Genomic DNA, 16229 nt, shown 5'->3' with positions numbered 1-16229 from the left:
AAAAAGTTGTTTCAAGGGGACTAACACCTGGACTGTGGCATGCCGGAGGGGGATCCATGGCAAAACTCCCATGGAAAATTACATAGTTGACGCAGAGTGTGGTAAGTTGAATTCGCAATGCGATTAATATAACCTGCATTAATCGCATTGCGAATTCAACTTAGAGCTAAGTTCCTAATGGTTGTATTGCTAGAATTGACGAATATAATGAATATAGCACTATATTCTCAATCTTCGTTATATTCTAGCAATACAACCATTAGGAACCCCGCTCTAAGTTGAATTCGCAATGCGATTAATATAACCCGTATTAATCGCATTGCGATTACAACTTAGTCAAATTTGTGACACTGCAGCTTCAGAATGAATCTAAGATGGATGCTGTCCTTGCTTTTTGATAGGAGGTGGGAGGGTCTGGGAGGGAGGGTCTGCTGCTGATTGGCTGGAATGTGTCTGCTGACTGTGAGGCACAGGGCCAAAGTTTGCTCAATGATGATGTATAGGGGGCGGACCGAACATCGCATATGTTCGCCCGCCGCGGCGAACGCGGACAAGCTATGTTCGCCGGGAACTGTTCGTCGGCGAATAGTTCGGGACATCACTACAGTCTATGTGTGATTGGCGGGGGTTCGACACCTGCACCTGTACTGAAAAGCTGTTTCAGAGTAGCAAATTGTATAAATGTATGGCGGCTCACCCGTATTGATCTACAGAGTTAGGGGCACTGTACATAGACTGCCCCCCAGTCTATAGTCAGATGAAATACTAAATATACAGGAATGAACAGGCACTCTTTCATCCAAGAATGTACCAAGGTAAATGTCAAATAAATAAAAGAATTGTATTTCATCCACGAAAGCAGCAGATCATACATAATTCTTCAATAAAAACATTCAAAATTGGGGGTCATGAATGTGGGGGTGCACCACTCCGACTGGCCCAGAGACACTAAGGCTTATTGCACACGAAAATGTACGCTCCGTGGCCGTATTGCGGACCGCATTTGCGGATCCTCAATACATGGGCACCGTTCTGTGTGCATTCCGCATCACGGATGCTGACCCGTTCACTTCAATGGGTCCGCAAATCTGGAGATGCAGAATGGTGCGGAACGGAAGCACGGAACGGAACCCTACGGAAGCACTACGGAGTGCTTCCGTGGGGTTTCGTCCTGTACTTCCGTTCCGCAAAAACATAGAACATGTCCTATCTTTTTGCGGAACGGCCGGATCGCTGACGCAATAAAGTGAATGGGTCCGCGATCTGCTGCGGCTGCCCCATGGTGGGTGTTCGTGCATTGCGGCCCGCAAATTGCCAGCATGGGGCCACGGGGCGCAACTACATACGTACTCTGCTCAGAAGTCCCAGGTAGATGGGCGTGTTCAGTCTAAAAGAGGTGCTACCCTCAATATATACCACAAGAAAATTTAGACTAGAACCTTCAGAATCACAGGTGCATAGCTACGTATGTAGCTGGTCTGTACACTGCCCTGAATATTGTAGGCTTAAGTAAGTCCAAAGAGAGGCAGTATATTTAGCGTTAGGGACCCATCTGCGGAAGCCACCTTGACGCCTGGTAGATGGGCCCGACACATGTTTGAGCAAATATGTGCGCTAAGAGCTTCGATTAACTCATTTATAGTCGGTATTGTACCACTTTTATCTAGAATGACCCCCATTTCTGAGCTCTATTGTTTGTATGTATAATGGTGTGCAGTCATCTTGTTTTTGTGATAATGTGAAGATTGTAGAATAAAAAGAAGTAGGGGAAAGATGGAAGACAGCATGGCTACAAGATCAGACTACACAGGATATGTTTTAAATTAGAGGGGCAAAGGTTTAAAAGTAATATAAGGAAGTATTACTTTACTGAGAGAGTAGTGGATGCATGGAATAGCCTTCCTGCAGAAGTGGTAGCTGCAAATACAGTGAAGGGGTTTAAGCATGCATGGGATAGGCATAAGGCCATCCTTCATATAAGATAGGGCCAGGGGCTATCCATAGTACTCAGTATATTGGGCAGACTAGATGGGCCAAATGGTTCTTATCTGCCGACACATTCTATGTTTCTATGTTTCTAACCATGGAGACACATAGAACACATAAGAGCTACAGACTCAAACAGTAGGGAATTTTTTATCAAAACTATTTGTATTTTTTTTTAGAATAGTACGTTTTTAATGATGATATCATAACAACCACAAACGCTGCTGCCTTTACTGCCACACCTTGAGTCCACATGTTATAGATTATTTGGGATCACAAGCAACACCGAAGAAAGTAATGCATCAGAAAAATCTCTTCCAGAGCTGACCGCTGATTACCCCAGTTCTCTAAGTCCTCATGCAGGAGTCATAACGGACACGGATATTACATGTGACATCTTCTAGTTGGAAATGTCCATAGTGATTCATGTCAAGTCTGTGAGTGGCCTCGTGTTGTGCGTTTTGTGGTAGAATGTAATTCTCTTTTATATTTTATATGGTTAGGAAATGAAAATTCAGCGCTGAATGACTAGAAGAAAACAGGAGAATCATAAATGTAGTTTGTTCAAATGAAAAAGTAGAAATGTTTTATTGGACTTTTTAAGCTTATCCCTATTCAGAGGAGTTTGTGATATCTTAGGCTAGGTGATTTTCTTTTTATTGGTGGAAATGGTGTATTTATGGGTACTGTGGTGAAGTGCACGGTAGAGGTGTGGTGAGGATGTATATCTCAGTCCACACCCCTAGCCCACTACAGGCCAGCTGGGATAATCACTGAGGGATAAATCAATCCTCAGTGTGTGAGAAAGGGGGGGGGGGCGGGAGTATTGAAAAGGAAGCCTGCAGAGGCTCTGTGTGGTCCCAGCCAGGAAGGCTTTGGGGCCACAAGGCTGAGTAAGCCTGAGTTTTGGGGGGCCCAACGATGCCTGAAGAAAAGAGGTGTCACACTGTCAGAGTCGGGAGGACAGTTGGACCCTATCCCCCCCCAAGGTATTGCGTGGTCACCGTCAGGAGGACTGGGGGGACCGAGACCCCAATTGGTTGCATTGGTCACAGCTAGGAAGTTGTCTGACCGCATGGCTGAGTGAAGTCGAATACCACAGTGTGAACACTGAACTAGAGGTGAGTTAGGGAAAATCTCTGTATAGTGAGCGCCTAGCCGGGCAAGGATTTATTGTTTTGTGTTGATGTAACACGTAATGATGTGAAGCTGCGACTTCATTGTATCAAGTGATGCCAAACTTGAAAGTGTGATGTGATGTGTGACAAATAAAGCACTGTTTGAGCTTCAAAACCCCCTGTTTGTTGAGAAGACTGTCATTGCCGTCCCCCTGTGAGAGAGCGATCCCTTACAGTACGTAGAGCAATCCAGGGTGAATATATACAGCTTGTTCTGCTGCACAGGGGTCCAGAGAAGGTAGGGGATCACTCTGGACACACAAGCATCTCTTCCCTGCTCATACCTTCCATGGTTCTCTTACATGGCATCATTCATGTGCCACTAAACAAATATGTATTAGGGCTATTTCTGAGGAAAATTACCAAAGTGGATGCCTGGTTTCACTCCATAAAGGGATCTGGACTTCACTGCAGGGAGCACCAAGACAATACCACTAGGAGCAGTCTCTATTCAGAGGTTGCTGACCCAACCGGGTCAAGAGGCACTGGTGTTTGCCTCCCCCTCCCTCAAACCCTCCATGGGTTTCTCACATTATGTCAATTCTATCAGTGCTGATGAAGACTAATAAGCCTGAAACAGTTGAGTGCACGTTGGCTGTACATTGGTTATGCACAAATGGTCCTGGGTCCAAAGGTGGTCATTATGGTCACGAAGGATATATTTACATGGCCTACCCACTACCTTAAAATGAATATTAAAGAGGTTTATTTTCCCTCCATTCATGCACTCCATGGGTCTCTCACACTACGTCAATCCAATCACTGCGGATGAGGACTAGTCTGAAACAGTAGTTGGCTTTGTATTGACTGGCTGTGCATCAGCTGTACATACATGGTCCTCATTAGAAATATGGTCATACATTGGATCATGAAAGACAAATTACAGTAGCATGACCTCACCCACTCTCCGAAAATCATGAGTACAGGTTTTCCTTTTACTAAAACCCCCCGTGGGTCTCTCACACTGCAACAATCCAATCAGTGCTGATGAAGACTAAGGCTAGTTTCACATCAGTGGCATAGCCTCCTGCCGGCTTTTCCAGTAGAGAACAGCCTGCCAGAGTTCTCTAGATACCACCATCTTCCCAACAGACCCCATTGACTATAATGGGATCCAGCAGAAATCCGGCTGCTACCAAGCAAATATGCAGAGCATCGTCTAGACAAAGGTAAAATCGATTTGTTCACGGGAACGATCAGCTTCATGGAAAATCAAATTTTTCCTGAAATTCGGATCGAGGTCTACTTCGTCAACTTTGATTCGCTCGACACTAGTCCTGGGTCCAAAGATGGTGATTAGGGACATGAAGGATTAATTAATATGCCATACCCCCTATCCAAAAATGAAGATTTAAGAAGTTTTTTCCCCCACTCATACCCTTCATGGGTCTCTCACACTACACCAATCCAATCAGTGCTAATGAGTAGTGATGGACGAAAGTCTGCCGGGACGGTTCGCGAACGCGATCGGGCGAACACGATCAAATGTTTGCGAACCGCAAGTTCGCGGCGGGTACCATTCATTTTAATGGCAGGCGAACCTGAAAAACCTTCAGCTCATATTTGCAGCCAAGAAATAATTTTTAGAAGAGCACAAATAGTCCCACAACATGGACAGTTACATACCAGATGTATTATTCGAATTTGCGATCTACAGTCATACATTTTTTCAATGCGAAATATCGGCAATATAATTTTCACGTACGCGCATGCGCAAATTCACTATACAGTACCCAAATGCACTATAAAGAAAGTATATCCAATAACACTTGTCCCTCTATATACCTGCAGTATCGCAGCAGAACCGCACACAACTGCCGCACAATACAAATGCACTATAATATAATTTCTAACATAGAAAGTATATTATAACATGGTACAAGGAAGGCAATCCATTAGAATATGCATAAAGATAAAACGTAACCTTTAATAATGTTACTATGAGGGTCCATTCACACGTCCGTAAGTGTTTTGCGGATCCGCAAAACACGGACACCAGCAATGTGCATTCCACAATTTGCGGACCGCACATCGCCGGCACTATAATAGAAAATGCCTAATCTTGTCTGCAATTGTGGAGAAGAATAGGACATGTTCTATTATTTTGTGGAAACGGAAGCACGGATGCGGAAGTGCGGATCCGCAAATGTGGATGCGGATCCGCAAATGCGGATGTGGACAGCACATTCCGGCCCCATTGAAAATGAATGGGTCTGCACCCGTTCCGCAGAAAAATTGCGGAACGGATGCGGACCCATTTTTGCGGATGTGTGAATGGAAAAGATATCCCTCAAAATGAAAATAATTTTAATTATTAAAGTTAAGCAAAAAGCATAGATGTGGTCGGCAATAACAAGTGCTCGGCGGCACTAAATCAGAAACCATATGTCCTACTACAATCCGGGGGGTTCCAGTTCACATCGATGAATCCCGGAGGGAAAGCAAAAAACATCTATCCCTGGGCTAGATGATGATGTGGTATTGAAGGGCAGGGTGGGCAAAGAACTGTCCCTGATATTGCCCTACAGGGGGGTGCTATTCTGGCCCTGATAGCCTAACCACAGACCACCCGCCCTGATAAGAGCGACCCGTCCGGAACCTTACCCTATATAAAAATGGCCCTAGTAAGACCCTAGCCCCTAGGCCCCTGACTTCTAGGTGATCACTATATAGATCTATGTGTTTTTGACTCATTATAAAAGTATAATATAAGTATTTTGCACCCCTCTGTGTATCACGCCTAGCGATAGCACACCTATACTAGTGCTTAAAATGACTTTTGTGGACCTATTAGCTAGCGTTCGGTGTCCCTAACAGCCTGTCCCTGCTCCACACAGTAACCTCTCTCTACACTGGCAAAACACTGAATGTAAAATGGCGGCCAGATCAGGTTTATTTATAAGGTAGGGGGTATGTCCATGTGCTGAAACGTCTCAATTGGCTGTCCTGTACCACCTGATGGATGTGTCATGGGTCAAAGTTCTTCACAATGTAAAAGAATATGGCGGGCGCAAATATCTCCATATATTCGCATGTTCGGTGAATCGCAAACACGCAAAGTTCGCCGCGAAACGACCGCCGGGGCGAACCGCAAGGCCATCACTACTGATGAGGGCCACCAAGCCTGAAACAGTTGTGCGCTAGTTGGCTCTTTATTGAATGGCTGTACATAAATGGTCCCAGATCTAAAGATAGTCATTAAGGACTCAAAAGACAAATGTGCATGGATTTACTCATTCTCCTAAAGTGATTAAAGTGGTTTATCTCCCAATGGCATTAAAGTTGAACACCACTCATTTTTGGATATATGATTGAAAATAAAATGTAATGTAAAGGTAGTGTTTATTTAAGTCACCCAAAAAATTTGGCAAAAAAAATATATGTGTAAAAGCAACACAACAGCATTGATAGTAGAATGTTCCTGACTCTTTTCTGTGTTTGACTTTAGGAATGTTCCTATGTGTAACAAATACCCTTTACATACTTTAGTAATATAGCAAACTTTGATGGAAATTTTCAAAAAGATGCCGACTTGGGAATATCACCTGTGTTTTAAAAAACAAACTTGTTTCATGTATTTTTCATGTGCCCAGAAGACGCACAACAAGCCAAGGTTTTACAACGCAACATTTTTTTTTTAATTCCCATGAGTCATCGTCGGTATTTTTATGAAAGCCCTAAGGGCTGAGACATTCATTTGTGAGCTAGGTAACCAAATGTAAAGTTGTTTTTGCTTCCTATTTTGATATGAAATATTTATATGTATGGAGACAAAAATAACAATCCCTGCCAAAATGCACAAACCTGCAAATTACATAAACCTAAATGTTTCTGGACAATGAACTTAAAGGATCTGCATCACAGCAAGATGCCCTGTGAGGACCTCTGTACTTCATAGTGAGGGTCTCTCACTTGAACCCCCCGTGTGCCACTCTGGAGCACCCAGCGCATCTATACATTACATGGACATGCCATATATGTAGCTTCTTACAGCAAAACAAACTGATCCACAGGGGTACGAGAAGTTGGACCAAAGGCAATCAGTGGATCGCAGCTCCGGATTCACTTAAATGTAATTATATAGGATAATTTTCAGTTACAGATGTTTCCTTCCTTACTTTTTTCTTGGATCAACAAGTCTGGAAATAAAGGGTGTGAGAGGAACGGCTGTGGAAAAAAAGATGATTTTATGATACTCATTTGGGAGTTGATGATTCTATATGGGTCTATTTGTGGCCACCCAGTGGTTGTGATGGGGGTTGGAGCCTGTTGAAGGTTTTTCTAGCATGTCACATTAAAGTATTGGATTTGTGTTGTGAGAAATTGGAGATGTTAGCAAAATGTGCAAGGATGGACACATTGTCTACATTTCCATTTTTATTATTTGGGGGAAATGGTAAAGATTTGATAAAATACAATTGTGATCATGTTCTAGGAAATCTTCTGGATGTTTTGGTCAAAATGTAACCAAATATGTGTTAGCCGCTGGTGTTTGGAGCAGATAGATATGGGATAGAGTTGAGCAGGCACCTGGATGTTCGGGTTCGACGGGTTCGGCTGAACTTCACAAAAAGGTTTGAGTTCGGGGCCCGGACTTGACCCCGAACCCAAACCCCATTGAAGTCAATGGGGACTCGAACTTTTGAGCACTAAAATGGCTCTAAAAATGTCACGGAAAGGGCTAGAGGGCTGAAAATGCCAGCAAAATGTGGTTAAGAGCATGGCAAGTGCTCTGCAAACAAATGTGGATAGAGAAATGACTTCAAATAACATAAAATACGTAAAAATTAAAACTAATAATCTTTATCTAGGAGGACGAGGTCCATATGGAGTAAGAGGTTGAGGAGGCGGTGGATGTGGCGGTGTAGGTGAAAGCGGCGGTGGAGGAGGAGGAGGTAGCCTACACTGATTTTTTGTTTTAAATTTATTTTTATTTTTTTAAATTCCGGTACACCCCAAAACATTGGGAAATATAACCTGTGATAACCCCCTCCAGCCGTGCTAAACACACATTCAGACAATACACTGGCTGCAGGGCAGGCCAGCACCTCCAAGGCGTAAAGGGCAAGCTCAGGCCATGTGCCTAATTTAGAGACACAGAAGTTGCAGGGGGCAGAACCATCAGTCAGTTCGTGTAGGCGTGTGCAAACATATTGCCCCACCATGTCGCACGTCCCAGTGATGTTCACAATCCAATTGGATAATGGATATCTGCTCTATCAACTTTCGATGTTCTTTTCTCCGCCTACCATGTTGATCACGGTTGGCGGCGAATCAAGGTTCCACCCCGCTGAGGGAGTGTGAGAAAGAGAGACCACATCCAAGGGAGATCAATGCATAAAATTTAATTGTGATTGAGTGAAAATGTGGGAAAAACTATTAAAACGGAAGAATTGAAGGAAAGGAGGGGGCGCGCGCCAATTACCCACGCCGGTTTTCGGCGAATCAGGGTTCCACGCCGGAGAGGGAGCGTGAGAAAGAGAGACCACATCCAAGGGATATAAATGGATTACATTTTTTTGGGATCGAGCAGAAATATGGGAAAAGTTATTTAAGCGCAAATGTGGAACAAATTATTGAAGCGCAAATGTGGGACAAATTATTGAAGCGCAAATGTGGGACAAATTATTGAAGCGCAAATGTGGGACAAATTATTAAAGCGCAAATGTGGGACAAATTATTGAAGCGCAAATGTGGGACAACTTGTTAAAGTTTAAGCACTGAATGAAAGGAGGGGGCGCGCATCAATTAAAGAAGAATTTCTGAAATTTTATTCCCTGTCACCTATGCAGAGCAGGGGTTTCTATCCGGCAAAATTTGTAAAATGTCATCTGACAATGTAACAGATGATTTTTTTGAAATTTATGTTCCTGTCACCTATGTAGAGGTGCCCCCGTGACGTCCACCATCCATTTGGATATCTTCTCTATCAACTTTCGATGTTCTTTTCTGAGCTTACCATGTTGATCATGGTTATCGGCGAATCAGAGTTCCACACCGGAGAGAGAGCATGAGAAAGAGAGACCACATCCAAGGGAGATTAATGGATTAAATTTTTTTGGGATCGAGAGGAAATATGGGAAAAGTTATTGAAGCGGAAATGTGGGACAAATTATTGAAGCGCAAATGTAGGACAAATTATTGAAGCACAAATGTGGGACAAATTATTAAAGCGCAAATGTGGGACAAATTATTGAAGCGCAAATGTAGGACAAATTATTGAAGCACAAATGTGGGACAAATTATTGAAGCGCAAATGTGGGACAGATTGTTAAAGTTTAAGCATTGAATGAAAGGAGGGGGCGCGCATCAATTAAAGAAGAATTTCTGAAATTTTATTCCCTGTCACCTATGCAGAGCAGCGGTTTATTCACGTCTAAAATTGTAAAATGTCAACCCAAGAATGTAACAGAAAAATTAGTGAAATGTATTAACCTGTCTACTTGGTAGAGGAGGGGTGAATTTCACCTGAAAATGTAACAGACAAATTAGTGTTGTTTTTTTTACCTGTCTACTAGGTATAGCAGTGGTACATCACACCCAAAAATTGGTGAATTTCACCCGAAAATGTAACAGACAAATTTGTGAATTTTTTTAACCTGTCTACTAGGTATAGCAGTGGTACAGCACACCCAAAAATTGGTGAATCTCACCCGAAAATGTAACCGACAAAGTAGTGAAATTACATAAAATAAAATACGTACAAATAAAAAAAAATTAGCTTGATTTATGAGGTGGAGGTCCATATGGAGTAGGAGTTTGCATCGCTTGCTCGCGTTCGCCACGGCGGGCGAACATCTGCGATGTTCGGTCCGCGCCCTATACATCATCATTGAGCAAACTTTGACCCTGTACCTCACAGTCAGCAGACACATTCCAGCCAATCAGCAGCATACCCTCCCTCCCAGACCCTCCTACCTCCTATCAAAAAGCAAGGACAGCATCCATCTTAGATTCATTCTGAAGCTGCAGTGTTAGTGAGAGCAGGGAGACTGCTGCTGCTGAATTAATAGGGAAATTGTTAGCTAGGCCAGTGTTCTGTGTCCACTCCAGTCCTCAAAGACTCATCTGATCTGCTGTAAGGACAGCGTCCTGACAGCACCCCAAAAAGCCCTTTTTAGGGCTAGTACATCAGTCTGCTTTTTTATATTTATATTTATATATATATATATATATATATATTGCAGTTGCCTGCCAGTGTGTGTCAGGCCCACAGAGTGTACTGTGCCCACTGCCAGTGCCCACCACTCATATCTGGTGGCACAGTAGCTTGCAGATAAAAAAGTAAAACCATTTTTTCTCTGTAATATAATTGCAGTTGCCTGCCAGTGAGTGTCAGGCCCACAGACTGTACTGTGCCCACTGCACACCACTCATTACGGGGTGGCACAGTACCTTGCACGCATAGTACCACTAATCTAAAAAAAAATGACAGGCAAGGCAGGCCACCCCGCATCGTGGTCGTGGTGCTGTGATTTCCTTTGGCCCTAGAATAATGCCCAGTGTTCAGAGGCCACGTACCCTGAACTCGAAAAGTTCTGAGGACATAGTTGACTGGCTAACACAGGACACCCAATCTTCTACAGCTTCCGCTCGGAACCTTGACGCACCATCCTCCTCCAGCTCTGCTTCGGGCACCTCTCACGTTACCACTCGCCCGCCTGCCGCCACCACCAACACTAGCACCACAGCCGCTTCACTTGATCTGTCAGAGGAGTTATTTACACATCAGTTGGAAGAAATGAGTGATGCGCAACCATTATTGCCAGAAGATGTAGATAACAGGTATATGTCTCCGTCAGGCAGCATTACACACATGGACGTAGGTTGTGATGATGATGATGTTGTACCCACTGCTGCTTCCTTTGCTGAGTTGTCAGATACAAGTGAAGCGGTTGATGATGACGATGTGTCGGTGGATGTCACGTGGGTGCCCGCTCGAAGAGAAGAAGAACAGGGGGAAAGTTCAGATGGGGAGACAGAGAGGAGGAGGAGACTAGTTGGAAGCAGGGGGAGGTCGTCGCAAGGAGCTAGTGGCACAGTCAGACAGCATGTATCGGCACCTGGGGTCAGCCAGACAGCACGCCAATCAACGCATGCTGTTGCCACCACCAGAATGCCGTCATTGCAAAGCTCAGCAGTGTGGCATTTTTTTTGTGTGTCTGCCTCTGATAACAGCGATGCCATTTGCAACCTGTGCCAAAAGAAACTCAGTCGTGGGAAGTCCAACACCCACCTAGGTACAACTGCTTTGCGAAGGCACATGATCTCACATAACAAACACCTATGGGATCAACACATGATGAGTACAAGCAGCACACAAACTCAAAGCCACCATCCTCCTCCTGGTCCAGCATCTTCAGCCACGTCAACCACTGCTGTCCTCCTTGCCCCTCTCAACCACCCGCCACTCCGCCTCTCACCTTCAGCAGTTCCTGCTCATCTGCCCACAGTCAGGTGTCTGTCAAGGAAATGTTTGAGCGTAAGAAGCCAATGTCACAGAGTCACCCCCTTGCCCGGCGTCTGACAGCTGGCTTGTCGGAACTCTTAGCTCGCCAGCTTTTACCATACAAGCTGGTGGAGTCTGAGGCCTTCAAAAAATTTGTAGCTATTGGGACACCGCAGTGGAAGGTACCCGGCCGATTTTTTTTTTCACAAAAGGCAATCCCCAACCTGTACTCTATTGTGGAAAAGGAAGTCATGGCATGTCTGGCACACAGTGTTGGGGCAAGGGTCCATCTGACCACTGATACATGGTCTGCAAAGCACTGTCAGGGCAGGTACAGTACAGACCAAAAGTTTGGACACACCTTCTCATTCAAAGAGTTTTCTTTATTTTCATGACTATGAAAATTGTAGATTCACACTGAAGGCATCAAAACTATGAATTAACACATGTGGAATTATATACATAACAAACAAGTGTGAAACAACTGAAAATATGTAATATTCTAGGTTCTTCAAAGTAGCCACCTTTTGCTTGGATTACTGCTTTGCACACTCTTGGCATTCTCTTGATGAGCTTCAAGAGGTAGTCCCCTGAAATGGTTTTCCTTTCACAGGTGTGCCCTGTCAGGTTTAATAAGTGGGATTTCTTGCCTTATAAATGGGGTTGGGACCATCAGTTGCATTGGGGAGAAATCAGGTGGATACACAGCTGATAGTCCTACTGAATAGACTGTTAGAATTTGTATTATGGCAAGAAAAAAGCAGCTAAGTAAAGAAAAACGAGTAGCCATCATTACTTTAAGAAATGAAGGTCAGTCAGTCAGCCGAAAAATTGGGAAAACTTTGAAAGTAAGGGCTATTTGACCATGAAGGAGAGTGATGGGGTGCTGCGCCAGATGACCTGGCCTCCACAGTTACCGGACCTGAACCCAATCGAGATGGTTTGGGGTGAGCTGGACAGAGTGAAGGCAAAAGGGCCAACAAGTGCTAAGCATCTCTGGGAACTCCTTCAAGACTGTTGGAAGACCATTTCAGGGGACTACCTCTTGAAGCTCATCAAGAGAATGCCAAGAGTGTGCAAAGCAGTAATCCAAGCAAAAGGTGGCTACTTTGAAGAACCTATAATATGACATTTTCAGTTGTTTGACACCTGTTTGTTATGTATATAATTCCACATGTGTTAATTCATAGTTTTGATGCCTTCATAGTCATGAAAATAAAGAAAACTCTTTGAATAAGAAGGTGTGTCCAAACTTTTGGTCTGTACTGTATATCACGTACACTGCGCATTGGGAAAAACCTGCTGACGGCTGCCGAGCATGGAATGCGTGGCTCTGCAGAGGAGTTGGTGACACTGCCACGACTTGCAGGCAGGCCTGCTGCCACCTCCTCTACTCCTCCTACTCCATCCTCTTCGCTAACCTCCTCGGCTGAGTCCTCTTCTGCTGCTGCGTCTTGCTCCACATCAACTGCACCCACCCAGCTCCCCAGGGGCTATTCCACATCCCGGATACGACAGTGTCACGCTGTCTTGGGGTTGACTTGCCTGAAAGCAGAGAGTCACACCGGACTAGCACTACTGTCCACCCTGAACGCCCAGGTGGATCAGTGGCTGACACCGCACCAACTGGAGATCGGCAAAGTGGTGTGTGACAACAGAAGCAATTTGTTGGCGGCATTGAATTTGGGCAAGTTGACACATGTGCCGTGCATGGCACATGTGTTGAATCTGATCGTACAACGCTTTGTGCATAAGTACCCAGGCTTACAGGAGGTCCTCAAGCAGGCCAGGAAGGTGTGTGGCCATTTCAGGCGTTCCTACATGGCCATGGCGCACTTTTCCGATATTCAGTGGCGAAACAACATGCCAGTGAGGCGATTGATTTGCGACAGCCCGACACGTTGGAATTCAACACTCCTAATTTTCGACCGCCTGCTCCAACAAGAAAAAGCCGTCAACGAGAATTTGTATGACCGGGGTGCTAGGACAGCCTCTGCGGAGCTGGATATTTTTTTGCCACTTTACTGGACGCTCATGCGCAATGCCTGTAGGCTCATGCGTCCTTTTGAGGAGGTGACAAACCTAGTCAGTCGCACCGAAGGCACCATCAGCGACATCATCCCATTTGTTTTCTTCCTGGAGCGTGCCCTGCGAAGAGTGCTGGATCAGGCCGTAGATTAGCGTGAAGAGTTGTGGTCACCATCACCACCAGAAACAGCCTTATCAGCATCGCTTGCTGGACCTGCGGCAACGCTGGAAGAGGAGCCAGAGAAGGAATGTGGCTTTGAGGAGGAGGAAGACAAACCACAGCAGGCATCCCAGGGTGCTCATTGTCACCTACCTGGTACCCGTGGTGTTGTACGTGGCTGGGGGGAAGAACAGACCTTCAATGAGATCAGTGAGAACGAGGAACGGGACATGAGTAGCTCAGCATCCAACCTTGTGCAAATGGGGTCTTTAATGCTGTCATGCCTGTTGAGGGACCCTCGTATAAAAAGGCTGAAGGAGAACGACCTGTACTGGGTGGCCACGCTACTAGACCCCCGGTATAAGCAGAAAGTGGCTGAAATGTTACCGAATTACCGGAAGTCGGAAAGGATGCAGCAGTTCCAAAACAAGTTAAAAAGTATGCTTTACACAGCGTATAAGGGTGATGTCACAGCACAATGGGAATCTAACAGGGGAAGAGGTGAAAGTAATCCTCCTCCTACCACGACCACGCCGGCAAGGACAGGACGCTTTACAGACGTGTTGTTGATGGAGGACATGCGGAGCTTTTTAAGTCCTACGCATCGCCACAGCCCTTCGGGGTCCACCCTCAGAGAACAAATCGACCGACAGGTAGAAGACTAACTCGCCTTAACTGCAGATATCGACACTCTGAGGAGCGATGAACCCCTTGACTACTGGGTGTGCAGGCTTGACCTGTGGCCTGAGCTATCCCAATTTGCGATAAAACTTCTGGCCTGCCCCGCTTCAAGTGTCCTGTCAGAAAGGACCTTCAGTGCAGGAGGAGGTATTGTCACTGAGAAGAGAAGTCGCCTATGTCAAAAAAGTCTAGATTACCTCACCTTTATTAAGATGAATGGGGCATGGATCCCGAAGGAACTGACAGTGGGGGATGCATTTGACTAAAAAAGGCCTGATGAGATGCCTTGCGCTAAAAATGGTCTACACGCTGCTGTATTTAATCTCTGCATACCGGATGACTTGCGTGACTTCTCCGCCACCAACTAGGGTTCAAGCCGCAATGTTTTAGTGCACTTTCTGCCCGGAAAACATAAATTTTTCCGGCCACTGCTACAGTAGCGGCTGCAACAATACCTAATTTTTCAGGCATGTGTACATGCCTAATTTTTCTGGCCTCTGGTGCTGCACTGTGGCTGCAAAAACAAAACAAAAAAAAGGCACATACATGTGTCAATTCCCCTTCGTGATCATTACCTTGTTGTGGTGAAGGGGCTTGCGTATCACAATGAAGCGATCACCTCTATGAGTGTGTTGGCAATGGCAATGTTGGCACACCCCAGATGATAAGGTCGTTGCTTCATTGTGAACAGACCAAAAGCGATCGGCTGGATAATTTTGCATAGAAAAAACAGTAATTTTCTTTGTGATCATCTAAGGTTATCATTAAAGCCTACTAGGCCAACAATGGGTCTACACTGCAGAATCATTGTTTTCTGGGTCACTTAACTGTCACTGAACTACAGTACAGACCAAAAGTTTGGACACATCTCATTCAAAGAGTTTTCTTTATTTTCATGACTATGAAGGCATCAAAACTATGAATTAACACATGTGGAATCATATACATAACAAACAAGTGTGAAACAACTGAAAATATGTCATATTCTAGGTTCTTCAAAGTAGCCACCTTTTGCTTTGATTACTGCTTTGCCCACTCTTGGCATTCTCTTGATGAGCTTCAAGAGGTAGTTCCCTGAAATGGTCTTCCAACAGTCTTGAAGGAGTTCCCAGAGATGCTTAGCACTTGTTGGCCCTTTTGCCTTCACTCTGCAGTCCAGCTCACCCCAAACCATCTCGATTGGGTTCAGCTCCGGTGACTGTGGAGGCCAGGTCATCTGGCGCAGCACCCCATCACTCTCCTTCATGGTCAAATAGTCCTTACTTTCAAATTTTTCCAAATTTTTTCGGCTGACTGACTGACCTTAATTTCTTAAAGTAATAATGGCCACTCATTTTTCTTTACTTAGCTGCTTTTTTCTTGCCATAATACAAATTCTAACAGTCTATTCAGTAGGACTATCAGCTGTGTATCCACCTGACTTCTCCTCAACGCAAATGATGGTCCCAACCCCATTTATAAGGCAAGAAATCCCACTTATTAAACCTGACAGGGCACACCTGTGAAGTGAAAACCATTTCAGGGGACTACCTCTTGAAGCTCATCAAGAGAATGCCAAGAGTGTGCAAAGCAGTAATCAAAGCAAAAGGTGGCTACTTTGAAGAACCTAGAATATGACATATTTTCAGTTGTTTCACACTTGTTTGTTATGTATATAATTCCACGTGTTAATTCATAGTTTTGATGCCTTCAGTGTGAATCTACAATTTTCATAGTCATGAAAATAAAGAAAACTCTTTGAATGAGA

Source organism: Bufo bufo, chromosome 2 (genome assembly GCF_905171765.1).
Source record: "Bufo bufo chromosome 2, aBufBuf1.1, whole genome shotgun sequence".
NCBI lineage: Eukaryota > Metazoa > Chordata > Amphibia > Anura > Bufonidae > Bufo > Bufo bufo.
This window is presented reverse-complemented; position numbering follows the sequence as displayed.